The following is a 16,579-nucleotide window of genomic DNA, read 5'->3' as shown; positions in this document are numbered from 1 at the left end:
ACATGACTGAGTGACTGAACTAAGAGAGAAATCAGGACTCCTAGAATTCATCTCCCTGCCATTCTAATCTTAGGAGTCCCCTCAGATTAGCTCCTTCTCAGCCCCAGGCTTGTGGCCTTTTGCCTATGACCTATTAAATTCTCTGAACCTGGTCTCTTATGGCCTTCATCCCTGGACTTCAGCATCCCATTCCTCCTGGTCGTAGATCTTTTCCAGTGATTAGTTATCATCCATTTTCCTCAAGGGAAATACCTAACTCATTTCACAGGATATGGTCAGGCCTCCATGTCTCACACAGAGCATATCCCTATTAGTTAGAAATGAGGTAATAACATGTTGTATGCTGAAATAGAGAGAAAAATATTCTACAGAAATAAATGATATTTTTGAATATTAACAACATTTTCTGCCCAAATGTTTAAAGTATACCTAATTTACCTTGAGTTTTGAAATTATAGTATTAGGAAGTCCTGTCTGTGAAAACGTAAATAATTAGTTGTTAACACTGAGAAAAGAACTTTGAAAAATAAAGCCTGGATAGTCTACTTCAAGAATTCCTGAAATCTAATGCTATAGTTTAGTGTGTGCTGTTTTAAAGCTTCTTAGCTTGAAATTCCTCTAGACAAAGGCTAAAATTTAAGCTATTTTATATTTATGTAAATATCATTTTGGCATCATAGACTCTTTTTCAGTGATTTGATTTGTGACCTGGTCTTCAAGTGCTTTGTGCGATGGTGGCCATCAGTAGTCCTTCCAAAACAGATCTTCCACTAAAAATAGTAAATGAGACTTCAGGTTCATAAATCAGATTCTCAATAGTTCAGTTACTGAGAATCCATTTTCCAGAGTCTTATCATCTCTTGGTCAATTATTCAACCTTTTGAGCTTCAACACTGTCTGTGAAATGTCAGTTTTAAATATCATCTGTTTTATTTGTATATTGACTCATTGGAAAACACTTCTAGAGGAGAAAATATAAAAAATAATAAAATACAAACACTGAAATAGAATATGTATTAGGGAACTCAAGAGTACACATGGGAACTTAGTGCCTGGGAAAGTAAAAACAGTAAGTTTCTAAGCGTAAAAGGATAAAACTGACTACTGTAGCTGTTTAAAGTAGTTAAGAACAGTACCTATTTCATAGGGTTGATAAGGGGATTGAATGATATAATCTATGTGATATCCCTGGGACATCATAGGGTTTATCAAATGCAAGTTTTATTCCTCCTGGGAAATTTAGAAAACGTGGTTTTGTCACAGAACCTTGGACCTGTGGTGAGGTCAGGACATGGAGCTTGATGGGGTCTCTGCTCCACTGTAAGGATAAAAAGGGGAGATGGATATATTATATAGTAGCACAGTAAGTAATGGTTGTGTAAGTATCTGTTCAATACATTCCTATGAGAAAGTAAAAACTACAGAACTGAAGAGAACCTGTAGGGTGTTGACCCTAAGAGAGTAGAACAGGCACAATGGGAAGAAGTGGTAGCAGATTTATTTCTGCCTAATATAAGATTTTTTGCACGTGCAAAGTTACCAAATATGACGTATCTTGCTTCACGAAACTCTGAACCTCTCATCCCTAGAGTTGTCTGTGTCTGAGCCAGATTCCACTGGCTGGATTATAGAAAAGGTTCAAGGAGTGGATGACTAGATGAACTGCTTGAAATATCTATCATGGTTCTATGATTTTTCCAGAAAAAAATGGATATCGAATAAAGTGAATTTTAAAGATGTTTTAATATCAGGAATGAACATAGATCATTAGAGAACAGGAATAGGCATTATAGCTTAACTCAGTGCTGGTCCTAATGTTTATCCTAGTTTGACATTCTGTCCTATAGGAAACTCCCTATTCATCCTATTGCTTTAACTTGCAATTTCACTGTTATGTTTCACTCCAATTACTACTTTTTCCTCAAACCAATCTGGCTGACAGATTCAGATGTTCTTTCTTTATAACATGTCAGAACCTATTTGTAGATTGCTTTTCTGGCTTCTTCTACAACTTTATTCCTTTCACTAATTTTTTCTTTGATACAGGCAAAATACTTCTATTCCAATCAAAGCTTTACAGAGTATTCTGGAGTAGGCTCTTTACTTTTACCTTATGAAGATGTACAAGACAATCTAGAATTAACACCAAAAAAAGATGTCCTTTTCATCGTAAGGGACCAGAATGCAAAATTTGGAAGTCAAGAGATATCTGGAGTAACAGAAAAGTTTGGCTTTAGAGTACAAAGTGAAGCAGGTCAAAGGCTAAAAGACTTTTGCCAAGAGAATGCACTGGTCATAACAAACCCTCTCTTCCAACAGCACAAGAGACGACTCTACACATGGGCATCACCAGATGATCAATACTGAAATCAGATTGATTAGATTCTTTGCAGCTGAAGATGGAGAAGCTCTATACAGTCAGCAAAAACAAGATCAGGAGCTGAATGTGGCTCAGATCATGAGCTCCTTATTGCAAAATTCAGACTTATATTGAAGAAAGTATGGAAAACCACTGGACCATTCAGGTATGAACTAAATCAAATCCCTTATGAATATAGAGTGGAAGTGACAAATAGATTCAAGGGATTAGTTCTGGTATATAGAGTGCCTGAAGAACTATGTACTGAAGTTCATAACATTGTACAGGAGGTGGTGATTAAAACCATCCCCAAGAAAAATGAATGCAAAAATGCAAAATCATTGTCTGAGGAGGCCTTACAAGTATGTCTGATGAGGCCTTACAAATACCTGAGAAAAAAAGAGAAGCCAGAGGCAAAAGAGAAAAGGAAAGATATATCTATCTGAAAGCAGAGTGCCAAAGAATAACAAGGAGAGATAAGAAAACCTTTCTAAGTGATCAATGCAAAGTAGAGGAAAACAATAGAATGGGAAAGACTAGAGATTTCTTCATGAAAATTAGAGATTCTTAGGGAACATTTCACGCAAGGATGGGGACAGGAAAGGACATAAATGGTATGGACCTCACAGAAGCAGAAGATATTAAGAGGTGGCAAGAATGTAGAGAAGAACTATACCAAAAAGATCCAGATAACCTCAAGGTGTGATGACTCACCTAGAGCCAGACATCTTGGAGTGCGAAGTCAAGTGGGTCTTGGGAAGCTTCACTATGAACAAAGCTAGTGGAGGTGATGGAATTCCACCAGAGTTATTTCAAATCCTGAAAGATGATGCTGTGAAAGTGCTGCACTCAATATGTCAGCAAATTTGGAAAACCCAGCAGTGGCCACAGGACTGGAAAAGGTCAGTTTCCATTCCAATCCCAAAGAAGGGCAATGCCAAAGAATGTTCAAACTATTGCACAATTGCACTCATCTCACACGTTAGCAAAGGAATGCTCAAAATTCTCCAAGCTAGGCTTTAACAATACATGAACTGAGAACTTTCAGATGTTCAAGCTGGATTTAGAAAAGGCAGAAGAACCAGAGATCAAATTGTCAACATGTGTTAGATCATAGAAAAAGCAAGAGAATTCCAGAAAAACATCTGCTTCATTGACTATTTTAAAGCCTTTGACTCTGTGGATCCCAACAAACTGTGGAAAAATTTTAAAGTGATGGGAATACCAGACCACCTTACCTGCCTCCTTCAAAATCTGTATGCAGGTCAAGAAGCAACAGTTAGAACTGGACATGGAACAATGGACTGGTTCCTAATTGGGAAAGGAGTGTGTCAAGTCTGTATATTGTCACCTTACTTATTTAACTTATATGCAGAGTATATCATGTGAAATGCCAGACTGAATGAAGCAAACATGGAATCAAGATTGTAGGGAGAAATGTCAATAACCTCAGACATGCATATGACATCACCCTGATGGCAGAAAGTGAAGAGGAACTAAAGAGCCTCTTCATCAAAGTGAAAGAGAATGAAAAAGCTGGCTTAAAACTCAACATTCAGAAAATGCAGATCATGGAATCCAGTCCCATCACTTCATGGCAAATAGATGGGGAAACAATGGAAACAGTGACAGACTCTATTATCTTAGGCTTCAAAATCACTACAGAATTATGAATCACTGTGAAATTATGTAACTTATGATTTGGTTTTCTAATATCATTAACCTATAGAATATTTTACACCTTAAGAATTTTTTTTTTTTTTTTTTTAGTGTTATGTGGACACAGACCAGTGGACTGGTTCAAAACTGGAAAAGGAATATGTCAAAGCTGTATATTGTTACCCTGCTTATTTAACTTATATTCAGAGTATTTCATGCAAAATGCCAGGCTGGGTAAATCCCAAACTGGAGTCAAGATTTTCAGGTGAAATATTGACAGCAAATGACACCATTCTAATGGCAGAAAGCAAAGAGGAACTTAAGAGCCTATTGATGAAGGTGAAAGAGGAGAGTGAAAAAGCAAGCTTAAAACTCAAAATTCAAAAAACAAAGATCATGGCATCCAGTCTCATCACTTCATGGCAAATAGTTGGAGAAAAATGGAAACAGTGACAGTGTTTCCATTTATTTTCTTGGGCTCCAATATCAATGTAGACAGTGATTGCAGCCATGAAATTAAGACACTTGCTTCTTGGAAGAAAAGCTATGACCAAGCTAGACAGCATATTAAAAAGCAGAGATATTACTTTGGCAACAAAGGTCCATCTAATCAAAGCTATGGTTTTTCCAATAGACATGTATGGATGTGAGTGTTGCATCATAAAGAAGGCTGAGCAATGAAGAATTGATGATTTCAAACAGTGATGATGGAGAAGACTCTTGAGAGTCCCCTGGACTGCAAGGAGATCAAACCAGTCAATCCTAAAGAAAATCAATCCTGAATATTCATTGGAAGGCCTGATGTTGAAGCTGAAGTTCCTATACTTTGGCCACCTGATGCAAAGAGCCAACTCATTGGAAAAGACTCTGGGAGAGATTGAGGGCAGAAGGCAGGGACAGAGAATGAGATAGTTGGATAGCATTTCCAAATCAATAGTCTTGAGTTTGAGCAAACTCCATGAGATAGTGAAGGACTGGGAAGCCTGGCGTGGTGCTATTCATGGGGTTACAAAGAGTCAGACATGACTTAGCAACTGAACAACAACAACAACATTAATTGTCATTTATGTACATCTGAAATGAAAAAAATCTGAAGATCTCTAGATCTAGAGACATTTAATTTGATTACAAGTACATTTTAAAGTCAAATGTTTCTATTCGTTTGAGCATTAACTGTATGATTGACTGCAAGAGACATTCAATTGATAGAATTTCAGGAGCAGTTACTTATTTTCAGTAATTCACAGATACATGTCTGCTGAATACATTTTGGGAAAAATACATTTCAGCTGACTAAGATATTTGGAAGTGGTAAAGAGTAGCTCCAATCATAATTTTTTTTTCTATTTTAATTTCCATGTGCCAGGCAAGCTTGTTAATTTATTACCTGGCTCAGACAAGGTACTCTTTAAAGGATTTTTAACTTCTCAGAGTCTGATGGCTAATCAATCACTATAAAGTTATTTCAACATGAAAAATAAACATTCTTCATAACTCTGCAGTATTTTTAACTTAATACCAAGGTTTCTCCCTAATGAAAGAGCAATTTTTATAGGAATAAGTAATAATAAAACTTTGAGTGAATATTATAATGAAAAGTTTACATATTTTTATGCTGACTGTTGAAATAAGAATCGCAAACACACACGTATTCACTTTTTTGTATGAAATAAATATGCAGTTTTTGAAAAAGAAAAATCTGAATATTATAGACCCAATGGAAAAATACAGCTTTGCCCTAATATTATAAGTAAAGAATTTCTGAAAAATAACAGGACAAAATATATATTAAAAAAAAAAAAGCTTTTACTCTGGGCTATTATAATGAAGAAAAAGTGTTCCAAATGTGAACTAATGAAGTACAGAGTAATGAATATTTAATTTGTATAATTTACCAAAGTGCTTTTAGAAATCAGAGCTACATTCTTCATAAACATAATGTTCATTAGGCTTTAACTGTAGCTTGCATGCAATTACCATATACTCCACTACAGCTTCAGCATCTATGGCATTGAATAAAACTCCTCTGAGAATATCTTGAGGGTGAAGAGAGAAAAAGAGAAGAAAAACTACTAGGGCTGTGAAATTTGCATAGCTTACCTTTGACAAGGAAGACATAGAAGATACATACCTGGAGGGTGGGCAGCCAGAACTTGTGTAGCAGACGCCACAGCTTCCCCTGGGCCCGCTCCCTCCCCTTCTGAAAACAGTGTCTTGAAGGGTTAAGTGAAACAAAATACAAAATTCGTTTGATGGCTCAGTAGGACACATTATCACATTCTTAAATGTAAGAGGAGTGCTGCTTAAAATCTGACTGATAACATAGATTAAGCAGAGAAGTTTTCAGTAGAGATAAACTTATTATGTGATATGAATTTTAATAAGACCACTGTTGTAGCTTGCATAGACTTCAGAGCCTCAAAACTTTTCCTCTTGATCTTTTATTATACATAATGGAAGGCGATTTTTTTTTTTTTTCTCTTACAGTGTATCTCCTCTCCTTTTCTATTTTTTTTACCAAGTTGGCAACAAATTGCTCCTGCCATTAGGGGGTGAGGTAAAAATTTTAAGTTTTATTTGAGGACAGTTTTTGTAATAGCTAAAGAAAATCAAATTTATCAGTAAAATGCATGATATTCTAATGTTTTTGAAATCTGGAAATCACTTTCAGTAAAGTAAATTTGACAGAAGAGATTTCATAACTTTAAAAACTCTCTTTACTCTTTCCTTTTGCCTTATTAATGTTTATTTTCATTATTTGGGGTCCACTTAATTCAACATGCAAGAAGCGATTCAATGTCTCCCTTCAGTTGATCCAGACTGTTATTACTAATTTTAGCACAAGCCATCCCAGGAGAATCACAGAACATGCCATCTTCCTTGAAAAACGGTGTATGTGATTTATAATAAGCAAATAATAGCACTACATGAGAGATACAAAGAGTTTGGAGATAAAATGAAAGACCTGAGTCTAATATGGAAATAATTAGTGTATAGACCTGCCAAGGATTTCCATTAAAATATTTAGAGAAAAATAATTTTGACAAATTATGTATTTTATGAGCAAAAATATGCAACCTGCTGCATTTGGCACTTTGTCCTTCCATTCATGAAAGAAAGGTGAATTGCCTTTGTTATGAGTCACTATGATTGGATTTCAGTTCCTCCAACAGCACTGTCGATTAGCTGAGTGCCCACTGGAAGGACTCGGTGACCAGCTGCAGCTGTGGCCTTTGGGGAGCTCGTGCCTATTGGACTTAGATCTTATTTGGACGAAAGGAGAATTCTCAGGAGAGTATTTTGGCAACTTTAAGTTATCATTTAAGAAATCTCTTGGCAAGACTCTTTCATTTAGCTTGTCATTTGGAGAAGCAGGGAAATGCAAGCTCACTTTAGAACAGGAATAAACTCATAATTGAGATGGCCAAAATGAGTCCTTTATGGAACTATATCCTGTAGGAAGAATTTGATTGGGTATTAGATCCTGCATAATCAAAGGATTATTGAGACTTAAAAAAATCTTATCTATCTTGACTGAATAAATGAACTGGAGGGTAAAGAATATCATCCAGATAATTTTATGGACCCCACAACATTTTATAGACTTGGAAGGAATCTTAAAGAATTTAAAGGCATTCAGTTTAAAGCATAAGCAGAAAATATAGTTGGGGACACCCAGGAGGCAAATGACAACTTGGAGAAGTGGAGGAGTGAGACTTGCATGCCATTATACTATAGGAATGAATGAGACTAAGAGACAGAGTGAGGAAAATCCTGAAGTTAGAGGAAAGTAAGAGAGAAGGAGGGTTGATATTCACTGTGGCTGAATTGAGGGAAGTGGAAGCAATTCATAAAGTAGGGTCTTTATTTTCTCAAGCAGGAGGCAAGATGCCCATTATCTGAAAATGAGGAGATGCACATGGATTTGGAAACTTTATATGAATGGGAAAAGCAGGAAAGCTGTTTAACAAAAATTGCATGAAGTTAGAGTCAGTTAGAGATAAATAGATAAAGCCAAAAATCCCCTTCATGGATTATAGCCTTGTTGCTATGAAGGGGCTTGCATAACTTAATGAAGCTATGAGCCATGTGGTGCAGAGACTTGCAGACAAAAGGGTCATTGTGGAAAGTTCTGACAAAATGTGGTCCACTGGAGAAGGGAATGGCAAGCCACTCCAGTATCCTTTCCACTAGAATCCCATGAACAATATGAAAAGACAAAAAGATATGACACCAGAAGATGACCCCCCAGGTTGGAAGGTGTCCAATATGGTAGTGGGGAAGAGCAGAGGGTAATTGCTAATAGCTCCAGAAAGAATGAAGTGGCTGGGCCAAAGCAGAAACGATGCTCAGTTCTGGATGTTTGGTGGTGAAAGTAAAGTCCGATGTTGTAAAGAACAATATTACATAGGAACCTGGGATGTTAAATCCATGACTCAAGGTAAATGGGATGTAGTCTAGCAGTAGATGGTAAGAGTGAATATCGACATCTTTAGGAATGAATCAATGAACTAAAATGGACAGGAATGGGCGAATTTAATTCAGATGACCGTTATATCTACTACTGTGGGCAAGAAACCCTTAGAAGAAATGGAGTAGCCTCATAGTCAATAAAAGAGTCCAAAATGCAGTACTTGGCTGCAATCTCAAAAATGACAGAATAACCTCTGTTTGTTTCCAAGACAAACCATTCAATATCACAGTAATACAAATCTATGCCCCAACCACTGCTGCCAAAGAAGCTGAAGTTGAACAGTCCTATGATGACCTTCTAGAACTAACACTCGAAAAAGATGTCCTTTTCATCATAGGGAACTGAAATGCAAAATTAGGAAGTCAATAAATAACTAGAGTAACAGGCAAGTTTAGTCTTGGAGTACAAAATGAGGCAGGGAAAAAGCTAACCAAGTTTTGCCAAGAGAACACACTAGTCAGAGCAAATGCCCTCTTCCAAAAACACAAGAGATGACTCTACACATGGACATCACCACATGGTTAATACTGAAATCAAATTGATTATATTCTTTGCAGCTGAAGATGGAGAAGCTCTATACAGTAAGCAAAAACAGAACAAAACAAACCTGGAGCTGACTGTAGCTCATATCATGAGCTCCTCACTGCAAAATTCTGACTTAAAGTGAAGAAAGTAGGGAAAACCATTAGACCATTCAGGTATGACCTAAATCAAATCCCTTATGATTATGCAGTGGAAGTGATGAATAGACTCAAGAGATTAGATCTGGTAGACAGAGTGCCCAAAGAAATATGGACAGACATTCCTAATAGTGTACAGGAGGCAGTGATCAGGAGGTGGTGACCAAAACCATCCCAAAGAAACAGAAATACAAGAAGGCAAAGTGGTTTTCTGAGGAGGATTTACAGATAGCTGAGAAAATAAGCAAAAAGCAAGGAAGAAAGGGAAGACAGACCCAACTGAATGCAGAGTTCCAGAGAGTAGCAAGGAGCTATAAAAAAGCCTTTTTAAGGGAACAATATGAAGAAATAGAAGAAAACAATACTGTCTTGAGACTAGAGATCTCTTCAAGAAATTTAGAGATAGTAAGGTAAAATTTCATTCAACAATGGGCATGATAAAGGAAAGAAATGGTAAGACCCTAACAGAGGCAGAAGAGATTAAGAAGAGGTGGCAAGAATATATAGAACTCTATGAAAAATCTTAATGACCTGGATAACCATGATTGTTTGGTCACTTACATAGGGCCAGACATTCTGGAGTGTGAAGTCAAGTGGGCCTTAGGAAGTGTTACTACAAACTAAGCTAATGTAGGTGATGAAATTCCAGCTGAGCCACTTAAAATCCTGAAAGATGATGCTATTAATGTGCTGCACTCAATGTATCAGCAAATTTGGAAAACTCAGCAGTGGCCACAGGACTGGAAAAGGTCAATTTTCATTCCAATCCCAAAGAAGGGCAGTGCGAAATAATGTTCAAACTACTGGAAAATTGAGCTCATTTCATGTGCTAGTAAGTTTATGCTCAAAATCCTTCATGCTAGGCTTCAGCAGTATGACAACTGAAAACTTCCAGATGTACAAGCTGGGTTTTGGAGAGGCAGAGGAACTTGAGATCAATCACCAACATTTGTTGGATCACAGAGAAAGCAAGGGAATTTCAGAAAACATCTACTTCTACTTCATTGACTACGCTAATGCCTTTGACTACGTGGATCACAAAAATTGTGGAAAATTCTTAAAGAGATGGAAATACCAGACCATGTTACCTGTTCCCTGAGAAACATGTATCTGGGTCAAACAGCAACAGTTAAAACCTTACATGGAATAAATGACAGATTCACATTTGGGAAAAGAGTACAACAAGGCTCCTGTTGTCACCTTGTTTATTCTACTTCTATGCAGAGTAAATCATGTGAAATGCTGGGTTGGAAGAAGCACAAGCTAGAATCAAGTTTGCTGGAAGAAATACTAATAACCTCAGATATGGAAATGATACCACTTTCACTTACCTAGAGCCAGACATCTTGGAGTGCTACAAAGCTAGTGGAGTGATGAAATTCCAGCTGAGCTATTTCAAATCCTAAAAGATGATGCTGTGAAAGTGCTGCACTCAATATGCCAGCAAATTTGGAAAACTCAGCAGTGGCCACGGAACTGGAAAACGTCAGTTTTCACTTCAGTCCCAAAGAAAGGCAATGCCAAAGAATGTTCAAACTACTGCACAATTGCATTCATCTCACATGTTAGCAAAGTAATGCTCAAAACTCTGCAAGCTAGGCTTCAACAGTATGAGAACTGAGAACTTCTAGATGTCCAAGCTGGATTTAGAAAAGGCAGAGTAACCAGAGATCAAATTGCCAACATCTGTTGGGTCATAGAAAAAGCAAGAGAATTCCAGAAAAACATCTACTTCTGCTTCATTGATATGCTAAAGCCTTTGACTCTGTGGATCACAACAAACTGTGGAAAATTCTTAAAAAGAGGAGAATACCAGACCACCTTACCTGCCTCCTGAGAAATCTGTATGTAGGTCAAGAAGGAACAGTTAGAACTGGACATGGAACAAAGGACTGGTACCAAATTGGGAAAGGAGTGTGTCAAGGCTGTATATTGTCACCTTGATTATTTAATGTGTACGCAGAGCTGCTGCTGCTGCTGCTGCTAAGTCACTTCAGTCGTGTCTGACTCTGTGAGACTCAATAGATGGCAGCCCACCAGGCTCCCCCATCCCTGGGATTCTCAAGGCAAGAACACTGGAGTGGTTTGCCATTTCCTTCTCCAATACATGAAAGTGAAAAGTGAAAGTGATGTCGCTCAGTCGTGTCCAATGAAGTCACTCAGTCATGTCCAACTCCTAATGACCCCATGGACTGCAGCCTACCAGGCTCCTCCGTCCATGGGATTTTCCAGGCAAGAGTCCTGGAGCGAGGTGACATTGCTTTCTCTGGTATGCAGAGCACATCATACTAAATGCCAGGCTAAATAAAACACAAGTTTGAATCAAGATTTCTGGGAGAAATATCAATAACCTTAGATATGCAGATAACACCACCCTTATGGCAGAAATCTAAGAGAACTAAAGAGTCTTTTGATGAAAGTGAAAGAGCAGAGTTAAAAACTTGGCTTAAATTCAACATTCATAAAACTAAGATCAGGGCATCTGGTACAATCACTTCATAGGAAATAGGAGAGGAAAAAGAAGAAGTTGTGACAAATTTTATTTTTTTAGCCTGGAAAATCACTGCAGATAGTGATTGCAACCATGAAGTTAAAAGATACTTGTTCCTTGGAAGGAATTCTGTGACAAAACTAGACAATTTGTTAAAAAGCAAAGACATTGTTTTGCTGACAAAGATCTGTATAGTCAAAGCTATGGTTTTTCCAGTAGTCATGTATGGATATGAGAGTTGGACCATAAAGAAGGCTGAGTGCTGAAAAATTTATGCTTTCAAACTGTTGTGTTGGAGAAGACTATTGAGAGTTCTTTGGACTGCAATGAGATCCAAACAATAAATCTTAAAGGAAATCAACCCTTACTATACATTGAAAAAGCTGATGCTGAAGCTGAAACTCCAGTACTTTGGCCACCTGATGTGAAGAGTTGATTCATTGGAAAAGACCCTGATGATGTGAAAGACTGAATGCAAAAGAAGAAGGCGGGTGCAGAGTATGAGATAGTTAGATAGCATCACTGATTCAGTGGATATAAACTTGAGCAAACTCTGGGAGACAGTGAAGGACAGGGAAGCCTGGCCTGCTGCAGTCTGCTGCTGCTGCTGCTAAGTTGCTTCAGTCGTGTCCAACTCTGTGCAACCCCATAGACAGCAGCCCACCAGGCTCCCCTATCCTTGGGATTCTCCGGGCAAGAATACTGGAGTGGGTTGCCATTTCCTTCTCCAATGCATGAAAGTGAAAAGTGAAAGAGAAGTCACTCGGTAGTGTCCAACTCTTAGCGACCCCATGGACTGCAGCCCACCAGGCTCCTCCGTCCATGGGATTTTCCAGGTGAGAGTACTAAGAGGTCACAAATAGTCAGACATGACTGAGCAATTGAGCACAACAACCACAATAAATAAATGATTGCCCAGCATTCTTGATTGGTGGTGGATGTTGGGTAAAGTAGATTGGTTGTAATGGCATCTGGCATCATTGTGTAGCTTTCTTTAAAAATAATTATTATTAAAAGAGAAGTGATCTGAGGATTGACATTACCCAAAGTTGAAAGTGGTCAGTTCAGTTCAGTTCAGTTGCTCAGTCATGTCCGGCCCTTTGCGACCCCATGAATCTCAGCACGCCAGGCCTCCCTGTCCATCACCAACTCCCGGAGTTCACTGAGACTCATGTCCATCGAGACAGTGATGCCATCCAGCCATCTCATCCTCTACCGTCCCCTTCTCCTCCTACCCCCAATCCCTCCCAGCATCAGAGTCTTTTCCAATGAGTCAACTCTTCGCATGAGGTGGCCAAAGTACTGGAGTTTCAGCTTTAGCATCATTCCTTGCAAAGAAATCCCAGGGCTGATCTCCTTCAGAATGGACTGGTTGGATCTCCTTGCAGTCCAAGGGACTCTCAAATCTTCTCCAACACCACAGTTCAAAGCATCAATTCTTCGGTGCTCAGCCTTCTTCACAGTCCAACTCTCACATACATACATGACCACAGGAAAAACCATAGCCTTGACTAGAAGAACCTTTGTTGGCAAAGTAATGTCTCTGATTTTGAATATGCTATCTAGGTTCGTCATAACTTTCCTTCCAAGGAGTAAGTGTCTTTTAATTTCATGGCTGCAATCACCATCTGCAGTGATTTTGGAGCCCAGACAAAGTCTGACATTGTTTCCCCATCTATTTCCCATGAAGTGATGGGACCAGATGCCATGATCTTCGTTTTCGGAATGTTGAGCTTTAAGCCAACTTTTTCACTCTCCACTTTCACTTTCATCAAGAGGCTTTTGAGTTCCTCTTCACTTTCTGCCATAAGGGTGGTGTCATCTGCATATCTGAGGTTATTGATATTTCTCCTGGCAATCTTGATTCCAGCTTGTGTTCCTTCCAGTTCAGCGTTTCTCATGATGTGCTCTGCATAGAAGTTAAATAAGCAGGGTGACAATATACAGCCTTGACGTACTCCTTTTCCTATTTGGAACCAGTCTGTTGTTCCATGTCCAGTTCTAACTGTTGCTTCCTGACCTGCATGCAAATTTCTCAAGAGGCAGATCAGGTGGTCTGGTATTCCCATCTCTTGAAGAATTTTCCAGTTTATTGTGATCCACACAGTCAAAGGCTTTGGCATAGTCAATAAAGCAGAAATAGATGTTTTTCTGGAACTCTCTTGCTTTTTCCATGATCCTGTGGATGTTGGCAATTTGATCTCTGGTTCCTCTGCCTTTTCTAAAACCAGCTTGAACATCAGGGAGTTCACAGTTCACATATTGCTGAAGCCTGGCTTGGAGAATTTTGAGCATTACTTTACTAGTGTGTGAGATGAGTGTAATTGTGTGGTAGTTGAGCATTCTTTGGCATTGCCTTTCTTTGGGATTGGAATGAAAACTGACCTTTTGGGTATTTTCAGGTTGGTAGTGACCTTTAAAACAGTAAGTAGCAAGAATCGATACCTATATGGGATGCACAGAGTAGAAAAGATTTAGGAAAAATCAAACTGTTTGCATAAACAGTTCTGACATCCATGTGTCTCATTTCCTTGACTATGCTTGTCAGTTTTATGGTCTTTTACAGTAGAACTATTCTTTTTTTAATTAAAAATTTTTTTAATCTAATATTATCTGGAATGGCCATTTGGTGTGTTAATTGGAAACAATTCTATTAATGTGAAGAATCTTTGAAAAGATTAGAGTATACAAACATCATTTTATTTTATCTTAAAACATGCTTATTTTACAATATGTTCTATATAGAACATAGACTTTTTTTTTGGTAGGGGGCAAGATGTAAACATAACTGCATTCGTAAGATTTTTTATCCCATCTTTTACATAAACCATACGCATAATATTAATATAGCATCTATAATTTCCATACACTGGATCTCAGTTCAAAATTCTTTTGGAATTCACTAATTGTAAAGTAAATGCCACAATGATGATGCTGTGATGGTTTATTTAAGTCTCAACTTGACTGGGCCACAGAAGGCCCAGGCGTTTGGCCCAATGTTACTCTGGATTGTCTGTGGTGTGTTTCTGGATGTGAAGAACATTTGAATTATTAGACTCCATAAAGCAGATTGCCCTCTGTAATGTGGGTGGGCTTTGCCCAATCAGTTTAAGATCAGAACAGAACAAAATGCTGAGTAAAATGGAACTACTTCTGCTTGATTGTTTGAAATAAAACGTTGGTATATTTTGGCCTCTGATATATTTTCTTAGGAGACATGGGTTCAGTAACTGGGTTGGGAAGATACCCTAAAGGATGACATGGCAACCCACTCCAGTATTCTTGCCTGGAGAATCCCATGGACAGAGGAGCCTGGCGGGCTACACTCCATAGCGTTGCATAGAGTCAGACATGACTGAAGCAACTTAGCATGTGCGTACACATTCTTTTTGTGTGTGTGTTATTCTCTATGTCTGTTTCTCCATTGCTGCCCTGCAAATAAATTCCTTGGTACCATCTTTCTAGATTTCATATATATGCGTTAGTATACGAAATTTATCTTTCTCTTTCTGACTTACTTCACTCTGAGTAATAGGCTCTAGGTTCATCCACCTCATTAGAATTGATTCCAATGCATTCCTTTTTATGACTGAGTAATATTCCATTGTGTATATGTACCACAACTTCTTTATCCACAACTTCGTCTGTCAATGGACATCTAGGTTGCATCCATGTTCTAGCTATTGTAAATAGTGCTGCAATAAACATTGGGATCCATGTGTCTTTTTCAGTGTTGGCTTTCTTATGGTATATGCCTAGGAGTGGCATTGCTGGGTCATACAGTGGTTTTATTCCTAGTTTTTAAAGTAATATCCTTATCATCATCCATAGTGGCTATATAAGTTTACATTCCCACCAACAGCACGATGCATTCTTTATTATCCTGGCCTTGTAGAGCATTTGATTACTTATAATTTTTTTTTCTTTCTTCCCACATTCACATTTTACTAGTACACAAAATATTTAATTCAAAGAGGGAACTTTGATAACAGTTAAAATGTCACGATTAATTTGAGAATAAATTCAAGCTGTTGAAACAAAAGTACGTGGAAGATCCAGTGGAAGGAAAGAGTTCTGACTATAAATGTAGGGAGGAGGTAACCCAATCATGAACAAGCACATTAACTTGGAAATCAATTGTAACCCAGCATATGCTCCCCAGGATTTTAGATCAACAATTTGTGGAGTGGTGTGTTCTTCCACTTCACTTTTGGAAAACCTGTCTTATTGTTATAAAAGGAGTCTGGGGAGCAAAAGCTTTGAGGGTTTTTTTTGTTTGTTTGTTTTATTTTATTTTTTTTTACTTTACAATATTGTATTGGTTTTGCCATACATCAACATGCATCCGCCATGGGTGTACATGTGTTCCCCATCCTGAACCCCCCTCCCACCTCCCTCCCCATACCATCCCTCTGGGTCATCCCAGTGCACCAGCCCCAAGCTTCCTGTATCCTGCATCAAACCTGGACTGGCAATTCGTTTCTTCTATGATATTATACATGTTTTAATGCCATTCTCCCAAATCATTCCCCCCTCCACCACAGAGTCCAAAAGACTGCAAGACAGCAAAAGAGACACAGATGTATAGAGCTTTGAGGTTTTAATAAAGTAACTATTTGGTACTACAATCTACTGCCAAAGATCTGAAATATTCTAGACCAGCTCAGGGTTTCATGTATTCCTTATTCAAGCCAACTTACCGGAATCCAGATATTCTCTTCTCTCTCTCACCACTTCCCCCCTCCACTTCCTCTTTCTTGAAGTCTTCAGGAGACGTATCCTTCAAGGCCATACTACTTTCTCTCCTGGTGAGAACTTCAGCTGCACATGCAGAATAGATTGTCACCATTCATGCTGCCACCATCTAGACGCTCACAATATCTTGATCTAGACCCTATTACACTGCAGTTTTGGTG

General features: G+C 38.2%; 1 long non-coding RNA gene across 1 annotated transcript in view; it reads left to right on the top strand.

Annotated features, from left to right (window-relative positions):
* The first annotated feature begins 2,321 nt into the window (after positions 1 to 2,321).
* The window catches only part of LOC129641666 (uncharacterized), a 36,617-nt gene continuing 22,359 nt past the window's right edge, over positions 2,322 to 16,579 (top strand). Inside the window, exon 1 of the long non-coding RNA XR_008709385.1 lies at positions 2,322 to 2,525. This is a non-coding gene — a long non-coding RNA (uncharacterized LOC129641666). The remainder of the gene's footprint in view (positions 2,526 to 16,579) is intronic.

The sequence above is a fragment of the Bubalus kerabau genome, chromosome 1 (genome assembly GCF_029407905.1).
Source record: "Bubalus kerabau isolate K-KA32 ecotype Philippines breed swamp buffalo chromosome 1, PCC_UOA_SB_1v2, whole genome shotgun sequence".
NCBI classification, from domain to species: Eukaryota; Metazoa; Chordata; class Mammalia; order Artiodactyla; family Bovidae; genus Bubalus; species Bubalus kerabau.
This window is presented reverse-complemented; position numbering and strand designations above follow the sequence as displayed.